Source organism: Halichoerus grypus, chromosome 1 (genome assembly GCF_964656455.1).
Source record: "Halichoerus grypus chromosome 1, mHalGry1.hap1.1, whole genome shotgun sequence".
Classification (NCBI taxonomy): domain Eukaryota; kingdom Metazoa; phylum Chordata; class Mammalia; order Carnivora; family Phocidae; genus Halichoerus; species Halichoerus grypus.
The window spans coordinates 116,352,432-116,373,016 of NC_135712.1; the positions used below are offsets into that span (position 1 = coordinate 116,352,432).

The window sequence follows — 20,585 nt, forward strand, 5'->3', positions numbered from 1 at the left end:
ACTGCCTTTCTTCTTTTCTCCTGTGCTTTTCACTCAGGATTGTTTTATTATCCATTTCTTAGGTGTAAACCCGTATTATAGTATGTTTTGTTTTGACACAGCTGCAGTCTCAGTTCCTTTCAGAGTGGTCTTAAGAAATGTTATTATTTTAGGTTTTGCAACAGTATTTTTATTTTATTTTTTCTAGTTTTATTGAGATGTAATTGATATATAACACTGTATAAATATAAGGTGTGTAGCATAATTCAACTTACATATTTGTGAAAAGATTACCACAATAAGTTTAGTTCACTTCCATCATATCATATAGATACAAAAAAAAAAGAAAAAGAAAATGTTTTTTTCCTTGTGATGAGAACTCTTAGGATTTATTCTCTTAACAACTTTCAAACATACCATATAGCAATGTTAACTATAGTCATCATGTACATTACATCCGTAGTACTATATATCTTATAACTGAAAGTTTGTACCTTTGACCACCTTCATCCAATCCCACCCTCCCCGACCTACTGTCTCTGGTAACCACAAATCTGATCTCTTTTTTTATGAGTTTGGAGGGGGGTTTTTTGTTTGTTTTTTGTTTCTTTAGATTCCACATATAAGTGAGATCATATGGTATTTGTCCTTTTTGTTTAACTTATTTCACTTATACTCACTTAGTATAATGTCCTCAAGGTCCATCACTGTTTCCCAAATGGCAGGATTTTGTTCTTTTTTATGGCTGAATATTCCACTGAATGTGTATGTATGTTTGTATTATGTATGTGTGTGTATATATATATGTGTGTGTTTTTTTTATAAACATCTTTATCCATTCATCCATGAATGGTTGTTTCTGTGTCTTAGCTATAATAAATAATGCTACCATGAACATAGGGGTCCAGATCTTTTTGTCAGTGTTCCCATTTCCTTCAAATATATTCCCAGATGTGGAATTGCTGGAGTATATGGTAGTTCTAATTTTAAGTTTTGGAGGAAACTTCTTACTGTTTTCCATAGCAGCTGTACCAATTTACATTCCCACCAACAGTGCACATGTTCCCTTTTTTCCACATCCTTATGAGCATTTGTTATCTCTATGTTTTTGATTATGCTTTGAGGTGATACTGTGGTTTTGATTTGTATTTCCCTTTAGTGATGTTGAGCATGTTTTCATGTACCTGTTGGCCATTCATGTATTTTCTTTGTCACATTTTTAATTGGATTATTTGGAGGTTTTTGCTATTGAGTTGTATGAATTCTTTATATATTTTGGATATTAGCCCCTTGTCAGATATATAGTTTGCAAATATTTTTTCCCATTTTGTAGGCTGTCTTTTCACTTTGATCAAAATTTTTTTTGTTCCTTTGTTTTTGTTTTCTGTGCAGAGCTTTTTAGTGTGATGTAGACCTGCTTATTTATTTTGTACTTTGTTGCTTATGCTTTAAGTGTCATATCCAAAAAATCATTGCCAAGACCATTCAAGGAGGTTTTTTCCTGTGTGCTCTTCTAGGAATATATGGTTTCCAATCTTCAAGTCTTTAACCCATTTTGACTTCATTTTGTGAGAGGTGTAAGATAAGGGTTTAGTGGGCGCCTGGGTGGCTCAGTTGGTTAAGCGACTGCCTTCGGCTCAGGTCATGATCCTGGAGTCCCTGGATCGAGTCCCGCATCGGGCTCCCTGCTCGGCGGGGAGTCTGCTTCTCCCTCTGACCCTCCCCCCTCTCATGTGCTTTCTCTCTCATTCTCTCTCTCTCAAATAAAGAAATTAAAAAAAAAAAAAAATCTTTAATAAAAAAGAAAAGATAAGGGTTTAGTTTAATTTTTTTACATGGGAATATCCAATTTTTCCAGCACCATTTATTGAATAGACTGTCTTTTCTCCATTGCGTATTCCTGGCTCTGTGGTCAAATATTTGTTGACTGTATACACATGGGTTTATTTCTAGGTTTCTTGATTCTGTTCCATTGGTCAGTGTGTCTGTTTTAATGCCAGTATCATAGAATTTTGATTACTATAACTTTATAATATAGCTTGAAATCAGGAAGTATGATGCCTCCTACTTTGTTCTTTTCTCAGGATAACTTCTGCTTTTTAAAACATCGCATTAAGAAAATGAAAAGGCAAGCCGTAGATTGGGAGAAAACGTTATATATATGTGTATATATATATATCAAATTATATTTGTGTATAATTATATAATATACATAATATATGTAATATATATTTATTATATTTTATATAATTATTTTTGTATAAATAATATATAACTGGTAAATAAATGCTGAAAAAAAATTCATTATCAGTAGTCATCAGAAAAATGCAAACTGAAACTCAAATGACCAAATGACTATATACCGTTTAATCTGGCCAAGATGAAAAGAACTAGAAATACCAGGTATTGGCAAGGATGTGAAACGACAGAAACTCAAACATTGCTGGTGGTATTGAAAAATTGCACACTTTAGGGGCACCTGGGTGGCTCAGTCGTTAAGCGTCTACCTTTGGCTCAGGTCATGATCCCAGGGTCCTGGGATCGAGCCCCGCATCAGGCTCCCTGCTCTGCAAGAAGCCTGCTTCTCCCTCTCCCACTCCCTCTGCTTGTGTTCCCTCTCTCGCTGTGTCTCTCTCTGTCAAATAAATAAATAAAATCTTTTTAAAAAATTGCACACTTTAGAAAACTGTTTAGCAGTTTTACAACATCTTAGAAAACATTTACACAAATAAGTCAATGTCAAGAAATAGCCTAAAAATTTACCTTATTCCAAAAATGAGAAAATTATATAGACATTCATCCCAGTAACAATAAGTGCTGGAAGACTATGAAACATTATTTACATTTTCCTCAGAAAAAGAAAGAACATCCTAAGAATTTAATACAAAACCAAATTATTACACAGGTTTAGGCTAACAGACATTTCAAACCTATAAAAATCATATTTTTAAATGATAAATTATATTGCTTTTAAAAAGGAAACCACTGGGGGGAAAAAAAAGGAAACCACTGAAATTATTATAAAGAAAATAAACAAGCTTAAAACTAAACCAAAGAAAAAACAAAAACCTGTAGCAAACATTTAAAAAGTGAAAGAAGAAGGGGCGCCTGGTTGGCTCAGTCGGTTAGGTGTCCCAACTCTTGATCTCAGCTCAGGTCTTGATCTCAGGGTTGTGAGTTCAAGCTCTGCATTGGGCTCCACACTGGGCATGGAACCTACTTAAAACAAAACAAAAAAAATCCATAAAATAATTTGACAGAACTAAGTCCAAACATATCTCTCAGATGAATAAATTTATATGGAATAAACTTACTATAAAAGAGAAAACTCTTAGATTGAATCACAAAGCAAAACCCACATATAAGCTATAGATTAAAGAGATCCAATCTGATCCAGAAAGGTTGAAAATTAGTAGTTGGTATAGACATAACTGCAAGTGCCCACAAAATAAAAATAGGGGATATTTTTGCATGTTTTTCCCCAGTTTTATTGAGAAAGAATTGGCATACCTCACTGTATAAGCTTAAGGTGTACAGCATGATAGTTTGATTTACATATGTTGTAAAATGATTCCACAATAGGTTTAGTTAACATCCACCATCTCCTATAGATACAATAAAAAGGAAAAGAAAAAAAAACAATGTCTCCTTGTGATGAAAACTCTTAGGTTCTACTCTCTTAACAACTTTCCTACATACCATACAGCAGTATTAATAGTCATTATGCTGTATATTGTATCTGTATTATTACTTTATATGTTAAATATAAGATATAAGATAAACATAAGATAACTGGAAGTTTGTACCTTCTGACCACCCTCTTCCAATTCCCCCTCCCACCACTCCTGCCTCTGGTAACCACAATTACGATCTCTTTCTATGAGTTTGGTGTTATTCTTTTTTTTTTTCCTGGATTCCATATATAAGTGAGATAATACTGAATTTGTCTTTCTCTGTCTGACTTATTTCCCTTAGCATAATGCCTTTAAGTTCCATTCATGTTGTTGCAAATGACAGGATTTCCTCATTTTTATGAATAATATTCCACTGTATATATATTTATAAAGAAGTTAACTTTATTTATATATACATATATATATGTGTGTGTATATATACACACATATATATATGTATATATATATATATATATCCCACATCTTTATCCATTCGTCCGTCAGTGGACACTTAGGTTTGTTTCCATTTCTTGGCTATTGTCAATAATGCTGCTATGAATATGGGGCTACAGATATCTTTTCAAGTTAGTGTGCATATTAATATGTATCAATTTTTTTCACACTGTTAGATGATTATCAAACCCATTTCCTCTTCCACATGGGGCCACTACCTTTCCCAGCCCAAACTGCAGTATGGATATGGCCTGTTGACTGGATTCTGGCTAAAGTAATGTGGTGGACAGGATACACCCACTTGCAGGCCTGACAATAAAATGTTTCATGCAGTCTTCTCACTTTTCTCTTGGTTAACAATAAGCAAAAGACCCAACATAAAATTCTGAGGGGGCCATAGAACATAACTTGAACTAATTTGCTCTTTTCTAAATATCAATATATGGTTGATAGATTATACTTACTCCTCTAGAGAGTATGGCCCTCCACACCAGAAGGTGACATCTTCAGGGGTGATTTCCTCATTCTGGGGCCTCTATCTACTTAAATCCCAACTATCATATATCCTTAAGCTTCAGGGGAAAGGTAATGTTGAAATATTGCTGAGAGTAGTGAAAATTAAAAACCATTTTCATTCACCTACTTTCCACCATGTAGAGGTTATGAATCATCAAAGTCTTGTACAACTATTAATATTTTCAGGTCAGTCCAACCATTTGATGAGAATGATCTCTTTCCTGTCATATCCCTTTGTCTAGATAATTTCTTTTTCTATATTGTATACTAACTCTTGACATAGGGTTATGATTTGAGGTTCTTCTGGTAGCTGATCTTTTAACTATAAACTAGTTGCCAACTCTTAGTTACCACTTTTATTGCTAAATATATCTTGTTACTATCTTCTGGAACCACTTTCAAATCTCTCCTTTAACCCATATGCAATCCTATGATTTTCTTTCATACAAAGAGGAATTTTCTCATTTTTTTTTCTCTTTAAGATGTAAAGAATTTCTGGCTATGACATTTATAGATTTTTTTGCAGATGATCTGGTGGTTGTAACTAGTGATGAAGTGTTGAATTGTATCAATGTATTAAAATGTATTTGAGCAGTAAAATAGTACCACATTTTAGATTTCAAAGTCCTATTGAATTCTAAAATCTCAGCCTTAACCAATCACTGTTGACAAAATGATGGATGTTATACTCTTTTAAAAGTTTCCTTATGAGATTCTTTAAAATTTCCCCTGCTTCCCCTATCCCATCTGTCTGGAGTGTCTGTACTTCCTTGGTCCAAATCAAATATTGCTTTAGGAGTTTGAACAATATAATGGCCTCCTTTGTCTTTTAGACCCTTGGCTAAGGTAAAGTTTAAAAGTATATCATTGAATGTTAAATCATCCTCTGTTACACTTATAAAATTGGCTCATATTCTTCAAGTCTATTTGCCAATGTTATTCTATATATAGAATCACCCTATTGTTCTCTTAAAGTGAGAAAATAAAAGGTGCTTTATTTAAAGAGCATAAACATATTTTTCACTTAAAGATTATACTATCTGAATCAGTTTTTTCTTGTTTCTCCTTAACTGCTTCTGAAAAACAGGAGACATAGCCTGTTAGCTAATAGTTCCTAGGAAATAGTAAATTCCTAAACAAGCGTTGGGCCTTGTTAAATGGAGAGGATTTATTAAATAGTGGTTGTATTACTTTTCTAAAACTACAATAATAAAGTATCATAAACTAGGTGGCTTATAAAGAACAACAAAATCTATTGTCTCACAGTTCTGGAGGCTAGAAGTCTAAAATCAGGTGTCTGCAGGGTTATGCTCCCATTGAAGCCTATAGGGGAATCCTCCCCATCATATCATTCCAGCTTTTGGTAGTTTGCCAAAAATTTTTGTCATTCTTTGGCTTGTAGATGCATTACTCTAGTCCTCTATCTTCATGTGGTATTCTCCCTATGTCTCCTGCTGGAAGCTTTCCTCCTTTTGAAACTCAGACCTCTGGACCAGTAGAGTGTAAGGTTGTGGGTACAGGAAGCAAAAAATTTGCTGGTGGATACCAGGAGTAATAGTGAGTGATGCCACTCCCATATCCTCTAGGAGGCTATTTATGTCTAAATTAGTATTATGTATATGATGTTTTTCCCTTAGCCAGGATTCACAGGTCCGGGAATCAAGGGATAGAAATGGGAATGAATCCTGTTACTGTTTGATACAACTGTTTTCCATATTCCAAAGGCTGACCAATAATAGTATTTTGCTGATTAGTGAAAATTAACTCTCTTAAAAAAAAACTCTCAGCAGTAAATAATTACTAAAATAAATACATAATTATATATTGCTTACACTGTAAATTTTATAGGAGAATTAAGTTGCTGCTTATTTGTGTCTTATCTGAATTCTTTATAGTTTCTTTTTTATCCATTTGTCAGATGTTACTCCTTAATCTTACCATCTCAAATACCTCATTTATCCCTATCAGAGAGGTAAAAAGATAAACCCAATCACCTTAACAGCTCAAGAAAAAAGTAAACTAATACCACCAGTGAAACAAGTCAAAAAAAAGAGTCAAGATATTTGACTTTATATTCTTGAGTTTGCTATACCTTTTCACTAGCTTATCATAGTGATGTTAGCATCATTGTCATTCACTTTGAGTTCTTGAGTACAGGATATATATTTACCAATAGAAAAGTATGTGGACCCTATGCTATGGTTTATTTACCTCTCTTTTGTGTGTAATTTTATCACTTTTGAAATATTTTTACATATATTATGTTGTTTAGACAAAAGACGTTTGAAGTACATTATTGCCTTTTTAAATAAGAAAACTAAGGTTCAAAGCAGTTAAACAATTTGTGTTCTGGCATGTAACTAGTTTAGTCGCAAATATAAAGCTCAAAATCCTTTTTTTTTTCCTGCTACAACTCAGCTTTGGAAAAACTTTACAAATGGAATACTCTATCAAATATTGTAATAAAGATTATTTAATGTATTAAAATTCTTTTAACCTTTTAAAACTAATGCTACTTGTATGAATCTCATTCTAAAAAACACAATAGTTTAAAATCTAATTTTCATTCGTCATTTACTTCTGTTTTTTTTAAATATTTTATTTATTTATTTATTTGAGAGCGAGAATGTGTGAGTGGGGGAGGGGGGAGAAGCGGGGTGGGGGGAAAGGAGGGGGAAAGAATCTCAAGCAGACTTGCACTGAGCACAGAGCCCAAGGTGGGGCTCAATCTCACGACCCTGAGATCATGATTTGAGCCAAAACCAAGAGTTGGAGGCTTAACCAATTGAGCCACCCAGGTGCCCCTTTTCATCATATACTTCTAAAAAATACTTCTGGATTGTTTGAATATTAAAGTATCTGATAAAACAATTTTAAGAAAAAACAGTTACAGCTGAAAATTATCATTTCTTAATCATGAAAAGTTTTTTTAGTTATAGTCTAAGAAGACCTCATATGTCATCCAAAATAATTTTCACAATTACTTCATGTATTTATCCCAAGGACATTTAACAAGTTGTAGGGGCAATATTTCCTTTTATATATGTTTTCTGTAGTAAAGGATTGCAAGTCAGGTGCCAGTGTTTAGGTCATAGGTATAACTCCCAAAGGAAGTAATCTACTTAGAAAGGAAATGACTGCCCACTTTGTTTAAAATGAGTCCAGTGTGTTAACTTAAGAGAGAAAAAAACTATACCTTTATGTAGAGATGATGATCTAAATGTATATCTGCAGCCCTGACTGCTTCTCTGAGCTCCAGATATACGTATCTGCCATAATGACCCTATCTACTGGGATGACCACTAGGCACTTCAAACTTAACCTGGTCCTACTAGAACTCTTGTGTCAGCCCTTTATCCCTGTCTTCATAGAAGCTAAAATCCAAGACATTCTTATTTCCTCTTTCCTTCACATCCTATATCCAACCTATCTGCAACTGTTGGCTTTACTTTCAAATTATATCCCAATCACTTCTTGAAAACTCTACTGCTACTGCCCTAGTCCAAGTTGCCATCATCTTCTCACCCTAACTACTGCAGTAGTCTGCCTGCTTTTATGAGACCATTACCCTACCACCCAGTCTCCACATGGAAGCCAGGGTGATATTTTTACAAGGTAAATTAAACCATGTCTGTTACTCCACAGCCCAGAATATGGCCCAATGTCTTTATCTTGGTTTAAGGACCTACATAGCCTTATCTGGCCTTATCTTGTACCACTCTCTCCTTACCACTGCTGTAGCCACACTATCTTTCCAGCTCTTCTTATGAACACACCAAGCTTGTTCAGACCTCAAGGCTTTCCCACCTGGTATTTCTTTTTCCTTTCACTGGAGATATTTGCATGATTCAGTCCTTCACATCATTCAGGTTCCCTGAGAAACTTTTCCTGGTTGCTCCATCTAAAATGCACCCTCCCCACTACTTAATTGCTTTTGACTCCTTGATTCATTTTCTTCATAGGAAGTGTTTATTTTTTGTTTTCACACTAAGTGTCCTTCCTGCATGAATAGGAGGTTTGTCTTTTTCATGGCTCCATCCCCAGTGCCTGGTGCAGTGCCCAGTGCTTAGACAGAAATAAGTATTTTTGAATGAATGGATGAATGCATTTATTTAAATATTCATAGTTCTAAAATTGAGGGAAAATAGTTTAATTTAAAAATGTATAATGCTAGCTTAATAAGGAGTTACATTGCTTTGGAAAAATCTTAGTTAAAATTGTCTGCAATTTGCTTCCCTGAAGAGCTGATCTGCTGAGTGACTCAACCCTTAATAGGCACGCCTGGTGGCAGATGTAGGCATTGCAAAAATAAGAACTAAAAATATATAGTCTGTCTTCATCCACAGCAGTGGTTCTCAACCTTGGTCATACATTAGAATCACCTGGGGAAGTTGTAGTCTGATAATCAGTCCAGATCCCAGAACAAGTAATTCAGAATCTTTGAGGGTTGTATTTAGGACTCTATTAACATTTAAAAAAATCTCTCCTTCTAATTATAATGGACATCCAAGATTGAAAACCACTGATCCATGAGGCAAGGGGTTTTGCAAAACTATTCCTGATGCCAACAACAGTATAGGACATATTCTAATACCTATTGAATTAATTAATGAGTGAGTTAATGAATGAATGGGTAAGTGTAAAGGGTGTTGATAGCCAGTTGAACTGAACACCACTTGAAAACCATCCAGAGGGCTTGGTGGGTAGGGTTGGTGGATTTAGCAAATAAAAATATAGACTCCCTAGTTAAACTTGAAATTTAGATGAAGAAGGATCTTTTTTTTTTTTAAAGTAATGTATGTTCCAAATATTTCAGGGAGCATATATATACTAAAAATATGTTCATTATTTGACTGAAATTGAAATTTAAGTGGGCATCCTGTATTTTATGTAGCAACCCTACCTACTAATGAAGAAACAGTTAAGGTTCTCTTGTAATATTCAGCATGTTGTTAAAATATTTAAAATCATTCACTGTTGAAGTAGTAATTTAGTCTTCTATCTTCAGCTGTACAAAGCTACCATAAAATCTATTATCCTTAGGAATGAATTTAATTTTGCCTTTTTAAGCTATTAATAGAGCAATCATAAAAATGAGGTGAGTTCTTGCACATCATAGATTTTCCAAATGAACTTAGAATTTAAATTCTTCAGTATTTGTTTTTGAACTATCGAATCTTATACTCTAGAGTAAAAAAAAGAAAATTCAAAGTGTTTTTAAGACCTGTGAAGTATACTCTCAGCATAACCTCTGAATCAGAGACTTCATCAGGTTCTGTATTTTGAATTCTCTTCATACCCTTATGAAGTATGAGAAAGATAGGAGTCCCTCAGGCTATAGACCTGTATTTCTCCTTAGCTATATTCTGCTCATTATACTGACCAGCTAAAACTAAGATTAAATGGTGTTAGTGAATAAAACTTAACTTTAATGCGGAAAAATAAAATGATTGAAACAAATCAATTGAATAATTGGTCATACAAGCAGAAGTCTCAAAGACACTACCTTTTTCTTAAAAGATCCATAAAAGTTCCCATCTTTTGCAAATGGTGGATAAACATCTTTCCATCAATAGGTAGCATACTCATGTGTTCAGAAACTCTCCAATGGGTGGGTGACCCAAAAAAGTATCAATTATGGTTCATTATGAGTGCGGAAAGAATGGAATGATGAAAAGATAAAACAGGAAAAGCTATTCACATTTCTAACATTTTCTTTCTCCATTTGGAGAAAGCACAGTATGGGCTAGATTCTATGCTTCCTGAAGAATTTGCAGGAAGTGGCTTGCTAAGAGTTAGATGGTCAAAAAACATTTGATTTTATTTGCACAGTGTCTTTGATTGTTTGAGTACCTCCTCTTCAAAACTCGCCCAAATGTTGTAACAAAAACCAAACTGTTGCAGCAATTTTCCGGGTTACATGCCATTTCTTTGTAGACATTTTAGCAACCATCCCTAAATCTAATAATGGATAAAAAAAAAAAAAAACCCAGAAAATCAGAAAAGGAGAAAGTCTATTCAGATAGAAATTTTAATTCATCTATCCCATAATTCTGAGACTATTTCGACAAGGGTAAAGTCAAGCAAGCTATATATTTTCTGCATATTGCTCTAGCTGACAATCTGCAGTGAGGCTACAAGAACATTAGAACTCAAATTGATTTTTCTGACATGGAGTGAATCTGGCACCATGCTCTTTCATAAATATTATTGTACCTTTCTCAGAGCTTGAGATGACATAATTGCAGGATTTGTACATTTTCAGCAACACACACTATTTAAGATATCTGATGTAGATATTACATAACTTTGAAATACAAAACTTCAAATTGTGTTTTTAGAAAGACTGTCCTGTGGAAGTAGATCCAGGTGGGAGTGCTTAGCTCTATTTTGACTTTTAGTAGTCCTCATATTTACCTTGCAATTCAGTACAAAGATGAATGCTCTCAATTCAAGATATTATACATGGAACTATATGATTCTTTAGCAATGTTTGTCAAGTTTCAAACATATGCATATGTATATATTTTTAGTGTATTGATTTTATGTTTTTTTTTAAAACAGGATACCTATGGTGGTAATAATAATAATAATAATAATAATTATTATTATTACACAGCGAGAGAGGGAACACAAGCAGGGGAAGTGGGGGAGGGAGAAGCAGGCTCCCCACTGAGCAGGGAGCCCGATGCGGGGCTGGATCCCAGGACCCTAGGATCGTGACCTGAGCCGAAGGCAGATGCTTAACCGACTGAGCCACCCAGGTGCCCCCCCAGCTCTGACTCTTAATAGCTGTGTAACTTTGGCAAAACTAACCTCTCCAAACCTTAATTTCCTCATTTGAAAACCTGAGATAATAATAACAGCTACCTGTTGGCACTGTGGACTAACTGAGAAAATATATGCGAAGACCCCAGCACACAGTAGGCACCAGATGGTTGGTAGCTGCTCTTCTAAGGGTAGAATTTGTAAACTGGAAGTTAATACTTTAATGAACTCATTTCTGAATTAGAGATAATAACAGTAACTACCTTTAGGGCTTTTGTGAGGATTAAATGAGGTAAGGTATGTATAATACACTAAGCTTAGTGGCTGGTACACAGTAAGCAAGTCAATAAATGGAGCCATTATTTTATTATTATTATTCTCCGATAAAAATATCATCCTCATTTTATTGAGTAGAAACTTGGGCCAAAATAGGCTAGAAGGTAATTGGGCCAGCAGTCAAACCCTAGTCTGTCTCCAAAGACCCACCTCCTTTCATGACAATCTCTTTGGCTCTAACCAAAGGTAATTCTGACATTAAAACAGCTGACAGTGAGAGACCAAGAAACATATTTTATTTCAGTTCACTTGCTCAGAGACGGGACATTCTTCCGACCACTTTGCTGATACTCTACTGTATAATAACTGAAAAATACATTGTTTACTCTAAATTTTGAGGCCTTTTTTAAAAACATCATAATGATGTTTTATCATTCAGACAATGAGAATATAGAGATTACATAACCAAATTAAAAAAATAAAGAAACCAATGTCATATTCTTTAAACTCTCCAAAATGTCTGATAAAATTATAGACTTAGTTGTACTTTTTGGTGCCTTTTAAATGAGTAAGAAAGCTGATATTTAGTATTTTGAACAAAGATGTTACATGAAATTACTATTTTTACTTTTAATGTTTAGTTTTTACCTCAAGTGTTTACAAAATGCACCTGGCTAAATATAAATAAGTCAATCAGTTAGTGTTCCAGATGTCTTGGGAAATATCCAGATGTTTGTGATCTTAAAAAAGGATATTTTCAAAACAACCATTTTATTTTCCCACTTTTCAACTGCATGTGCTAGCCTAGCTATTACACTGACTTAGCTATAATTTGCTTTTTAGTGTAAAATAACCTGAATCTTTTCATAGGGAAAATCCAATTCTGAAAGTATAAATTTTAAGTCCCTTTGAAAATATTTTAGAAAATTAGAATGGAAAGAAAAAGAAGGACTATTTAAACCGGGGATTGGTAAAATTTTCTATCAAAAAACTAGATAGTAAATATTTTAGGCTTTGTAAGTCACATGATCACTCTTGAAACTGCTCAATTCTGCCTTTGTAGAATTGATAGGCATGGTTGAATTTCAGTAAAATTTTATTTACAAAAGCAAGCAGCAGTGGGCTGTGTTTGGTTGGCCTGGGTCTAACCACACTAAAGATACCAGATATATTCTATTTTGGATAATAAGTGAACATATAAGTTAGGGAGAAGAAAATTTCAAAATAGTGGAATCTATCACTATCCAGTTGGCCTTGAAGATGTAATGATTATACTTCATTTGCCCCCATCTCCTTACTCCCCTTCTCTGACCTCCTTTGTCCCCCAGAAGCTGACTTTAACAAACTGCATCACCCTTGGACTTTTGGGTGACACAAGCCAGACATGAAAAGCTAAACAGAAATTCTTACAACTTTGGAGTGATTCACCCAGGCATAGTTACTTAACTGCCTTCCAAACCTGGACTATTGTGTCCTAAGGGAAATCCACACTGCACAAATCTTTCCCCTCTCCTCCAAACTAAAAAGTGTATTGCTTCTCTATTCTCTCAGGGTAAGCTTCCTGTTAATTCTCACTTAGAAAACACCTGATAAATCTGCTGACTGTTAACTAACCCTCAGGGAGGGACTTCTCTTTATTACAGGATTTCAAGAAATGTCTTAAAAAGTAAATAAGGAATTTATGAAGATGGTACTGAAAGCTACCCTGTAGAACATGGGGCAAAAGAGTCTTTCTGGCAACTCCTATCTTAGAGAAAATTCATTATCCATAAAGTCAAACTTGATACTAGGAACAAACCAAGATTTGGGGACACAGGTGTTTTTGTATCACCTCACCAAATGCCAATTAGGCCTTTTAAAACAAGTGGTGTAATGTTTATTCATCTTTGATACCACCTTAACTGATATTCTGTATATATTTTTAAATTAGTCTAAATTGTCAGGTGCTTTGGTATCCATGATGTAATTGAGAGATGATGAAATAGAACTGAAGTGGTAATTTTTTTTTTATGTAATCTTGATAATTAGAGATGTTCTGGTTTGACTAAGTATGTTTCTGCTAAGAATCTGCTGTTGAAAAAAAAAATCACTTTAAAAGTCTGTTGATGAACAATTTGTACTTTTATATTTCCTGAAGTGCACTTCTTGGAACACTAATCTTATGAGTCTCTGTAAAGGAGTGTGGACATATTATCTATAGCCTGCTCTTAAAGGATGGCAATGCACAGGAGCAGATTGAAGGCTCTGAGAAGTATTGTAGTAACTAACCTGTTTAAGTTTCTTCACAAAATATTTCCCAAGCCTACTTAACCATGAAATCTTATTTTGAATGTGATTTAGTAACACTTCATAGAACTTACTTTGGGAAATGCTGGTTAATGGTATTAAAATATCTGGTTTGGGGGCACCTGGGTGGCTCAGTTGGTTAAGCAACTGACTCTTGGTTTTGGCTCAGGTCATGACCTCATGGGTCCTGAGATTGAGCCCCCCACCCCCAGCTCTGCACTCAGTGGGGAGTCAGCCTGAAGATTCTCTCCCTCTACCCCTTGACCCACGTGTGCACGTGCAAGCTCATGCTCTCTCTCTCAAATAAATAAATCTTAAAAAAAAAAATCTGGTTTTAATCACTAGGAAAATTGCCACTATTCCATTCAATTATTTTTGGCATCAGTTGATTTGAATATTTTTTACTTAAAATTCTTGTCTTTGAAAAGATTTAGAAAGAAAAAATTAAAGGAGACATTTCCCTAAATGTCTGGTAAACACAGCTTTTACCTGCCTCCAGGTAATAGGCCTGCTGAAGTCGTCACCAATAGTGCTTGAGAATAAGTACTTCCTACCAATGTTCAACATTCAGTATCACCTCTTCTTGGAAGCATTTTTGACCCATGGATCCAGTTACTTGCCCCCTCCTTTACATTTCCCTTGTTATAACATTTAATGATTGTGTTTATAGTCCATGATTTACTTATCTAATCCCACACCCACTGGATCAGAAAATCCTTAAGGGTGGAAACTACAATTAATCATGTTTGTTCCTAATATCTAACAGTATTTGATTTTAAGTAGATGCTTAACAAAATGAATTCCTATGACAGTTCTACATAGTTTGAGGCTCCTACAGAAATAGTTTACACTCTCACTAGATACTTTGGCAGTGGTATGCTGGAACTGGCATGTACCAACTCATCAAAGCAGATTGTCAAAATTTGAGGAATTTTGCAAGCTGATTAATTTCACATTGGTACTTTGATATTAGCTAATGGTGAGAGTATTTACACCACAGAAACTGGCAGAAACTATAAATCAAAGTGCTTTTTTTTTGTCCCAGAGAGCCAGTTGTTAAATATTTTCCAGCATACCACTATATATAATATATTTTATTCTTCATTAAATTGCTATTTAATAATATAATAATTTTAACATTTTAAAATAATAATTTCCAAATGAGTTGTTCTGTCTCCTCATTTGGAGTGCACATTCTCTGGGGAAAGGGCTAGTGCTCTTTTCCTTTAATGCCCCAGTGCCTAGGAACTTGTAAGCCCTCAATAAATAATTGCATGTGGAGGCATTAATGTCCTAAATAGGCTTTGTGTTTTGAGCAGTGGGCAAAGGTAGGGTGGGTGTGGGAGTGTCTGAAAGGAATGAAAAATACAAGAAAATATTTTGAGTTGATCCTAACACTGAATTTTATGTTCAGAAATTTGACTATACCATATATTATTTTTTCCTTCTAATTTTATATTTATTCTCAAATTTTAAATATGGTGAAAGAGTTATATTAAAACCAGTGACATAATCATAGCCACAAATGATAATCTCAGGGATATAGGATTTTGTGGTGGTTGGACTACAGACAAAGACATACTTTCACTGCCACAAAACTGCAGCAAAATTAGCTGGAGTTGCAGTATTTCATTCGTTCCCCATTTTAAAAAAAATTATCTTGAAAGGCCATTAATTTCCAGGGATATTATCCAACCTCATGAACTAATTTATTATATGGAGTGTGATTAGAATTTCAGTACAAGTTTATGACCACACATGAAGAAAATACTGCCTGCACATTTAGTATTTATGCTCATGTTGTTACAAATGAAATAATTCCTTGAAGCCAAAGGCATCTAATTCTAGAATTTCACCTAAGAAAAATGCATATTTTAAAAATATTTTAAATTAAGATATATTTTGTATATACTAAAATATACAAATGTTAAAAGTAAAGCTTGATAAATTTTTACATACATATAAAACCTCTATAACCATCACCAGATCAAGACGTAGACATTTCCACCTTGCCAGAAAGTTCTCTTCTACTCCTTTGTTAATACCCATCCTTCCCATGGCATTATTTTGATTTCTATCACCATAGATTAATTTTGCCTGTAAAATACATATTTTTAACAATGTATTTTTTGTTGTTGTTACCAAATATATAAAAAGGAAAAATTACTGTTTGGGTACTAGTGCGGGACAAATGAATATAAAACAGATTAGTGGTTATATATTTAATAACAATAATGATTAGCTTATACTTTCAGGCATCTAGGAATTCTTTATCAAAGTGATTTTTAAAATATCTGCCAAGACTTTAGGAGTTGTCAGTAGCTACTGATTTTATTTACTCTTTGCCTATAGTTCAGTTAAACTCATGACTGTTTCTGTATGAAGACAGTTTTTGTGTTCTTTGAGTCCATTGTTAGAGGACCAGGAGTACAGAATAGACATATATACTTTTTTTTTTTTAAGATTTTATTTATTTATTTGACAGAGAGAGACACAGCGAGAGAGGGAATACAAGCAGGAGGAGTGGGAGAAGGAGAAGCAGGCTTCCTGCCGAGCAGGGAGTCAGATGCGGGGCTCCATCCCAGGACCTTGGGATCACGACCTGAGCTGAAGGCAGACACTCAATGACTGAGCCACCCAGGCGCCCCTAGACATATATACTTTTGTCAAGAATTTTATAATCTAATATCTGTAGATTTTACATGTCTTCATCCTTCACCACTGTTTGCTTTATTAGGCTTTCTCTCCTAACTGGTATGTTTAATGTCAGTCTAGGATTGGAATCTGGTTCTCCACAACTTTTACCCTATGGTTACATCAGCCTAGTAAAAAGAAAAATAAGAGATCTTTCCTTTGACAGTGGGCCACAGAGATGTAGCCACAAAGCCAAATACTCTTGCTCAAGTGGAACTTTGTATGCCCTGAACAGATGGTTTCTGGGAAAAACCTAAAGGGCATGATTTTCCACAATGTGTCTGCACAGACAAGATGGACTTCAGAGGCTGGAATGATAATAATTATATTTTGTATGGTCTAGAGTTTTCCTTCTTCCCAAGTTGTTTTTGAGAAGGGACAGAATGTGAATGAAATAAGCTCCTCAAGACAGCATTCTTTGGGTGTTGCTTTTCTGGCCTGTTGCCCAACTCTGAACACCACAATTCTGTCTATAATTATCAATGGGGGTTCAGGCTAGAGATTGACTAGACCCTCTGTAACTTTAATCTCTTCATCCAGTATTCTATACCGGCGACTGCTATTGATGGTCAACATCCCACCCCCACCTTATCCCTCAATTCCCCTGGTGGAGTGTAACAAAAGCATTATGAAAGAAAGGATAATAATTTCTGTATCTTCCGTTTAATTTTGTTTTAATATCATTCCCTCTAAAAATTCCTGTTTTTTTTTTCAAAGATATTTGATTCAATCTAGTTCCCTCAATATCTCAAACTTGAAATTCAAGTTAAAAAATGTACACCGGGAATTTTGCCTAGATAATGATTTTTTTCCTCTTAATTATTCTTTTTAAACTTAATTTAAATGAATTCAATTAAGCAAATCTTTTTTGGCTTCTATTATGTGCCTGACACATATCCAAAGTCCTGGGGAAACAACAACAAATAAGAAGATCATAATCTATAAGGCAGAGATTCTCAGAGGAGCTGAGGTCAGGGAGAAGGGGTAGATCTGGGAACATTGTTCTTCCAAAAAAAAAAAAATCCCACTACAAAAAATGTAGTGAATATTGTGGTGTGGCTATCTCCCCAGCATCTGTTTGTCTTTTCTTAGAAATCTTCCTGAACTTTCATTTTGGTAGCCACAACTACTTCATATAGCTCTGGCTCTAGGGTAGGGCAGGAAGCTCAGGTCTAAGGTAGACACCTTATTTTCATATTCTGATCTCAGTAATTGGTTAATGGTTGCACCACCTGAAGAAAGCCAGCCTCAGCATGAGGCTAATACATAGAAGACAGAGACCTGGAAAGGAATGAGTCTTTAATCAAACCAATCCCAAAGCCAACTGATGCCCTAGACTTCCCAGTTATATTAGTCCATAAATCTCTTTTGATTTTAAACTGGTTTTGCTTTACAGTAAATATTAAGCTGTTGTAACAAAGAAACAAAACCAAAAATTAGTTGTTAAAATAAGGTGTTAGTTTATTTCTTGTGTAATAGTTTGACTTCATTATCTAAGGGTAAAGAGGTGCTGTTAAATGAGGTCTTCCAGAAACTGAGAGATCCTGCTATCACTAGGATGACCTCCTCTTGGGGATGGTTGAAACTGGGTCACTGCCATGTCTATAATCCATCCTATAGGAAAAGCAGAAAGAGAGATTGGGTAATATATCCCCGATGTTTTAAGGCCAAAGGCTAGAAATGGCAAAGATTACTTCTATCCACATTATCATTGGTCTGTTTCATTACCTAGCCATACCAAACTACAAAGCAGACTGGGAAATGTAGTCTCTAGCTAATGCCTATCTAAAACTTGATTACTAAGTAAGAAGGGGAAAATAGATTTAGGAGACAGCTAAGAATCTGTCACACAAGTTTAAGTTTTTTTCTGTTCCTTATAACATCAGAAGTTCTGAGACATAAGAGGAGACATTCATGTTAGCATTTATATTTAATGAGGTAGGTACTATAGAAACACAAAAAAATGAAGGATTTTTTCTCCTAGGTCTTGCCTTAAGGATAAAAATTGCAATTCTAAGGAACTGTTTCTTCCAACATTATTAGTAGGGCAGATTTAAGCCATTAGAAGGTTCTTGGGGATGTTCAATAATTTTTCCTTGACTCATTGTCTCACAGATCTCTCTAACCTGGTCTATTAGTTGTTTTTCATTCAGTCTCCTGCTTTATTTCAAAGTACAGTCTCTAAATGGCCTTTTATTGGATATGTTGAGTCATTGTCTTTCTGAGCACATGCAAAATGAAAACTGTTTTCCAATTAATCATTACTTTTACTTGTTTAAATGAGAGTACAGAAATAGTCAATGGCATTTATAGAAAAGTACTTCGATCAACCAAAATTTGGTCAATATTTAATATACTCATTGGGCCATCTATGTGTAAATAGTTCACTTTAGTCATGTGATTTCACTGTAAAATTATAATAATGGAATGTTTTAGTTAAAACCTAAGGAAATTATAATTTTATTTGAGAAAAAATTTGCTTCCTATTAAAAATAGTAACATACCAGAGCTTATAGATTTTTTTATAGACTTTATTTTTTTAAGCAGTATTAGATTCGTAGCAAAATTGAGAGGAAAGTACAGAGAGTTCTCATATACTCCATTGCTCCCACACATGTATAGCCTCCTTCATTATCACATCTCCCATCAGAGTGGTACATTTGTTATAATTGATGAACCTGCATTGACACATCATAATTACCTCAAATCCAGTTTATATTAGGATTCACTCTTGGTGTTGTACATTCTATGGTTTTTGACAAATGTATAATGACATATATCCAACATTATAGTATCATACAGAATAGTTTCACTGCCCTAAAAATCATCCTACCCTTGGCAACCACTGATCTTTTTACTGTCTTGCCTTTTCCAGAATGTCATATAGTTGGAATCATATAATACATAACCTTTTCCAGTAAGCTTTTTTCCCTTAATTATATGTATTTAAGTTTCCTTGAGATCAAGAGAGCTCAAATATAGCCATAACCTTCTTATAATAGTCCAGCTGATAATTTTCACTTGAAGTAATTTTTTTTCCATTTAAAATATTCTGATTCCACATTAGATCTAAAATGAGGCTTTTAAAAGCTTTGGGAATCATTACTGAGGTTTCCCAAGAAGCTGTTTTCTCCCTTTTTACCACCAATATTTTATTTTTATCCTTAATCTCAAAGATTTGTTCTCCTATGAAGGGAATTCCCATTGTAGCATTACTTCTTTCTCTTTTCAAACCCTATGGTTTGTAGATACAAAAACACACAAATTCATTTATTTAAAAATATGTATATGTTTTTAAATTTTAAGATTTTACTATCTTAAAAATGACAAGATATTTCACTTTACCCAACACGTCCTTAGCAACTAGGTCTATCTATAGCTGTTGCCTTTTTCATTCATCTTACAAAAAGATTTTTTAAAGAATTATTAGTATAACAATAAGATGAATTATAACAACACCTGCATTATTTGTTAAAGAGAAATTCAATAAAGAATCATAACTATTAATCAGTCAATATTTTATCAACTACATAATAGACACTATATAATGACTCTCCTATTTATTTTATTAGTATGCCATTAAATTTAATTCATATTGATTAGTACAAAAGTAAAGAAATAGTACTATAAAATAAAATATATTCTCTGTCAGAATTCCAAGCTGAGATATTTATTTCATGATATGTATTAAGTTACCAATCTAAAATCATAACATAATTTGGTATCTGGGAAATTGCATAAGTTTGAAGAAAAATATGTATCTTCTTAAGTTGTTTTCCTACATTGACATGTAACTCTTTTTTTTTTTTTAAAGATTTTTATTTATTTATTTGACAGAGAGAGACACAGCAAGAGAGGGAACACAAGCAGGGCGAGTGGGAGAGGGAGAAACAGGCTTCCTCGCTGAGCAGGGAGCCCGATGCGGGGCTTGATCCCAGG

The 20,585-nt window shown here is 34.2% G+C and overlaps 1 protein-coding gene across 5 annotated transcripts in view; it reads left to right on the forward strand.

The window, feature by feature from the left end:
* SLC9A9 (solute carrier family 9 member A9) overlaps positions 1-20,585 on the forward strand; it is a 682,953-nt gene that overhangs the window by 19,646 nt on the left and 642,722 nt on the right. The window lies entirely within an intron of this gene.